The sequence below is a fragment of the Schistocerca gregaria genome, chromosome 2 (assembly GCF_023897955.1).
Source record: "Schistocerca gregaria isolate iqSchGreg1 chromosome 2, iqSchGreg1.2, whole genome shotgun sequence".
In the NCBI taxonomy this organism is placed as follows: domain Eukaryota; kingdom Metazoa; phylum Arthropoda; class Insecta; order Orthoptera; family Acrididae; genus Schistocerca; species Schistocerca gregaria.
In genome coordinates this window covers 654,539,057-654,545,162 of record NC_064921.1, presented here as the reverse complement: position 1 = coordinate 654,545,162, position 6,106 = coordinate 654,539,057, and positions in this window count along the sequence as shown.

Genomic DNA, 6,106 nt, shown 5'->3' with positions numbered 1-6,106 from the left:
TGTTACCAGAGCAATATGTGACACCAAGGAACAATAATAGTGGAATAGAATGTACTTGTAATAAAGTAATCACACCACCTGCAAATGATAGAAATTCCATGCATTTAACTACTTCGATGCATGAAGAAAACCTGATTAAGCATAGACAGTTTCAAATATTCAACGAAGAAAGCAAGAAAAACATACATCAAGTAGTTTTCATTCGAAACTTCAAAAGTGTTCTTCCAAATCATGGATGGAAGAACAGAAAATACAGTTTGTGGTTTCACATATTTCTGGTGATGCATCGCTCTGGGCATTAAATGCAGCAGAAACTTGCAAGACTTTCCACGACTTTGAGAAGGCCTTCCTTGATCAATTCTGGTCAGCGTCTACTCGAGTGACTCCGTAAAGTTGTTTACAATGCATAAATGTACAATCCGAAGTCAGGTTCCTTAAGGAAGTACTTTGAAAACTATATTAAAAATTCTGACATGATCAGCAATACCAATAGTCCTAATAGAAAAAATTCATGGAATGGAAATAATGGAAATAGGGGTGAGGGTAGTCCAAAGAAAAATAAAAGTAAAGCATATAGTAATGGAAAATACAATAATAATAATAGTAGTAGGAATCTACACAACCAAAATTTGAATATCCTAATAATAATAATAACAGTAATTATCAAAAGGCTGAAGAACACCAACAACCGAATGGTAATCAGAGGTAGTACCACAATGAAAATCCAAACAATAACAATACCAACCGAAGACATGAAATGACAACAGGCCAGACAATCCATATAAAGACAAGCCTAAAAATATGCGGGGCGACAGCGAATATTGGCGACAGCCAGGGCCAAGTCATAGGCAGCCGCAGCAAAATTCTATCAATTCAGGTCAGCCAATAAATTATGTACAGTCTATACCTATACTAAGCAATCAATATCCATTGTGGTGAGATCCAAGCAGGCCACCTCCGACTGAAAACTCACAAAATGTTAGAATAGTGGAGGTACCTTCAGAAGCAAAACAAAACACTCAGAAGCCAACAAACTAATTTCAGTCCCTGTAGGCCTTCGCCAGGTGACCTAGGACAACAATGAAGGCAATAGGTCAATGAAACAAAAAATAAACATGATACGGTATCAGGAAGGCAACAGGATCGAAGATGAGCTATATCAGGAACTTGCTGTCTCTGATAAGCCACAAAGGGAAAAATTCCAAGCAAGTGTCACTGGAGCTGTAAATGGTGTAACAACTACTATTCTGCTTGACACAGGTGCGAATGTGTCAGTTATGAACACACAGTTTTTCAAGAAGGTATCAGAGATAAGAAGATTGCCGATTTTGCCTGTTGCAAATTGTAAGGGTATAGGGGCATTGGGAAAAAAGGCACAGAGTATAAAATACCAGACACAGGTGGAAGTGTCCTTGGAAATGATGGCTTATTATGCACCTTCCTACTAATGGATAACTTGTCAGTACCGGTGCTTCTGTGTCTTGAGTTCCTTCGGGAAAGGGAAGCTGTAATTGATCTCGCCCATGGGACGTCCACTTAAGTACCAACAGTGACCGATAACATTAATGCTGAATCGGGAGTTGGGTGTCAACCTTTGCTGATGAGAAAAATGAATCTTTCTGTCAGCAAACAGAAGTTGTTAGTGTTGGATCATAAGCACCCACAGATGTCTCACAAAGATCGAAATAATGATGCACCCAGCAACGTGAGTGACATCATCACAACTATAGAAGAGAAAGTACAGGAAGCGACTTGCATTAATGCTTCAGAGACTAGACAATTAACAGAATACCTCGAAGTATTCATTGAATGCCCTGGAATCATAAAAGATTACCAATGTAATATGCAAGTATATCCGCACAAGACCTATTGCAGAGCATCTTACTCGGTCCCCTGGACTAAGAAAAACGAAGTGAATATTCAAAGGACCAATCAGAAGTGCAAGTTCACTATACCATTACTGGAAATATAATTAGCAGTAATAATGTGATAAAATTATGTATGTATTTTATGTCAAGTATTACGCTGTAATATTTGTGAATTATTTGAAGAAGGAGTAGAGAATCTCCATAATAAATGTATTTTACTCTAAAAGGGATCAGTAACGTGACAAAAGTTCACTTGAGTGTTATTGCATTAAATGTGAGGAATTTTACCTTTCTATACGTAGCATACAAATGATTAAAATGCTTAAATAATATATTTGTTCATGTGTAAGAATGGATATAACAAAAATATTTTCATAAGATTGAGTCATGTAGTCCCACACACGTGGCAAGTGTTGGTGGTGTGTGAGCTGTGTGACTGAAAAAAAAGGAGAGAGAAATAAAAATAAAATAAAGTTTTAAAAAAAAACTCCTTTCACCACTAGTGAAGCAAAATCTGAATGTGTACTGATTTACGTACACAGTTTCATTACGAAGTCATATAAAACGCTCTTATGAGCAACATTCCGGTTAGATAAACCGAACCTGGACATTTGTCCCAAATTACATGGTAAATAACAATCCCAGTAAAAATAAAATAAAATTATATATAAATATATGTATCTGTAATAAAAAAGGAAATGTACTGTTATCTGGACAGTTCAGTAATGATACTCAGTATTCAGGCTCCACCACATTTCCAAAAGAAATTTGTTGTGTCAGATAGCTATAGAATTTCTCAGTTGCTCAAAGAGCAATCGATGTAAGACCAAGCATGAAGAAATTCATTGAGGGTGCGAAAAAAGATAAGAATGAACTGAATAGTGAAAGTTTTGTATTGGTGAGTAAGTTTATAGTGATCCGTTGCTGTGCCTGAAACATGCTTTTTTTTAATCGACAGCCTGCAATATCGAAGCCTTCCAAATTGTGTTCCAGACAAATGTTCCATTAACCCTTTTTCTTCAAACAGCTCTGGTATCTACGGTACAGACAGTATTAGCACATTTTATGAAGCAAGAGATATTACAGTACCAAGGAAGCAAAAATCTGCTGACTGCAAAAAAACATAATTGTAGGTTTTGATACACGTAATGAAATATATAAAATCAGTTCAGATGTAAAAACTACCAATATTATTAAATTTTGACAAGAATGTAGGATGAGTTTAAATATTTGTCATCAAGTTTAAAAACAGGTCACCCTTAACTTACCCGCCGGCACTCGTCATTACATGTTTTGACCGAGGTTCAGGTTTGTCAAACATCAGTTTGACAAACTCACATCTTAATAAGATGCTTTGTATTCTCACAGAACGTAATCTCATAAGTGAAACTGTGGCAAATAACGTAATATGTGAATTCAAGGACCTGACTTCTCTACCATAAGTTATCAATTCTTGTAAAGAATTGTCATTTGGAAGAAAGGAGGGAGATGGAGGGGGAGAGAGAGAGAGAGTTAATCATTTCAGGTGGAGTAGGCTTAGTGATGAAGTTTACAGTCTTTCCCATGGGAATGCTGACATTGAAAGGGGGTTTTCATTTAATACCTGAATACCTTTTTGAAAACATGAGGAATCTGTTGTTACAATTTACATAGTGTATCTGATATTGGAGGCACTGACAGTTTGGATATTCCGCAGTACCTTTTCACAGCATAAGGAATGCACACTCACAGTATATAGAATATTGTAATCAAATCACTGAAGAATAGCATGCAGAGGAACAGTTTATTTTTTAAAAAATGGGAAAAAAACATGGGAGTGAAAGAATGGGAAGCAAAGCATTTGAAAATTTTAGAAAGTGTCACAGAGAAGTGTTGGAATTTGAAGAACAAATAAAGGTTAAAAAAAAAAAAAAAAAAAAAAAAAAAAACAGATAACTACATTGTGTCAATGTTCTGTTTCATAAGCAGTCAAATTATCATATTACATCAAATTATCATTATTATAAGCAGTCAATTATCTGACATTCTTGTCAAAAGTTTGTAGCTTTGCCAAATTTCTAATTAGACATTTTGCATTGTGTCAGTTGAGACTCACATTTTTCAAGAAATCATTGGGAGATACTTAAATGAAACAGTCAAAAATACATGTATTGTAGATGACACATTACTTTAATTGAAAATAGAAAAGAAGTGTGTGACTTTTTGGCAGAAAATTTTATTATGGTTTATAGACCTGGTTAATTTCAAATAGATTTCTATCAATTTTATAATCTTGGTTTTGTTTTGAGTGACCTTTATCAGCTATTTTTGACCACTTTATTATAAACCTCTTATGTTAGTATTGTTTTTTTCCAAAAGTAAGTTATAAAGTTCCATCCTCTTGTAGGAAAGGACCAGTAGGGGTTGCTTACAAATTTCTTTATTTATGATATATGAGAGAAATAAATGAATATATGCATTACCTGGAAAAAACTAGAATTCTCAGGGAGTTGGGTTTTTCCCCCATTTAAGTTTGAGTAGCCATCCTGCAACAGAACAGTGATTTTCCACACATGGCATGGGTCTCTATGAAGTGTCTGTGTGCTGCTGAAGAACTCCTGTGGCCAGAAAGATCTCTGTATCTGTCCCCAATAGAACCTGTTTTGGACCAGTTCAAATATCAACTCGTTTCCAGTGTGAGTAATCAGGACTTCAAGGTCAAGCTAGGACAGTTGTGGGCCAGCTTGTATCACAAGAGGATACAATGACATGATGACATCCTTTCCAACTCAACTGAAGTACAAAATTCAGGCAACAAGGGATGAAGCATCATACTGATATGCACGGTCGTACTGCCAAGATCTTTATAAATTTGGCCTGATTTTATACTCTCTGAAATAACATCATATACACTCTTGATCCATGATTTTTTGTTTAATTTCCTCCTCCAATTCTGTGTGTTTCATATTTTTGATCAGGCGGTGTATTATGATCTACTGCAAACACTTACAAAAAACCTTTTGGCTTCTTCAAACAGTACCATTTACATTATATTTACAGTTTTTTATGGCTGGTAAAACTCGTTTTAGACTGTACCTTAAAAATCACAACTAAGGACTTTTAATTACAACAAATGAAAAATAACTATCCTGAGATGTAAAATTTATTAAAGAACTGTTTTGACATTAATTTTGCACACATCAGAAAGAAAATAAATCCTCATATTCTGGATACTTTAAAAAAGCAAAATAATTGACAAGATTGTCGCATTTTGTGCATGTAACTGTAACACCTACTCTGGTGGGTATGAGAGGGCAGGAACAAACAATGTTTATTCCAAATTGAACAGTATTCTCAAGTTGAAGATGCAATGCATCATTTGTGTAGCCCATGTGGCAACCTCAGGTGACAGAATGAGTAGTATATGAAAAGATGGTGATAGTACTGAATTGCATTTTTGGAACAGATTGAGATGTATTGTCACTCTACAAAGAACATACTTCGAAGCAAAAGATTCAAGCAGTGGATGCAAATATGATTGTAACAAAGAAGCTGAAGTAGGCTACCACAAAATGAAAACAAGATTTAGAGTTGCGTAGAGCATGAGAAGAAACTCAAAGATATGTTTTCTTTGAAACAAAGAAATCTTATCATAAGTAGAGTCTGAGACAATGTTCCTGGCAAACTGTTGGTACAAAAGCATGAAAAATGAGAGTTGAAAATTTGATTTGCAACCATCTGTACACCCAGAGATATGATGAATTGTACTCCGAATTTTTGGAAACACAACTAAACAGAAATCAGTATTTTGAAATATGGTGTGAAGAAAGCCACATTGTATGCAGGGCAGTGCAATGCCTACCATGTGAAGTTCATAGATATTTGACTTGCACAATAACTGAAACTGTGGAGCAAGTGTCATTAATATTAGCAAAAAGTAAAAGAAAGGAGGAGCAACAGGGATCAAGAGGAAACGCAAGCGAAGGAAATGAGAGAAGACACGATTACCACCACGAATATGCATGAGACAATTATGGCTCACCTAATTATGAAAAGCAATGCAGAAAGAGGTGGAATGACAGTACAGTGAGTGACTGAGGTCAGCAATATATGTGTGGACCTCTGTGAAACAGAACAGGCAGACCTGAAGTGGTACTTTGTTGTCTGAATGTAAATATTATACAATGGAATGCAAGGATGTCAACAAAGATGCAATGGTGCTTGATCCAGGCCCACAAAAAGATTCAGTGGTGCCCACA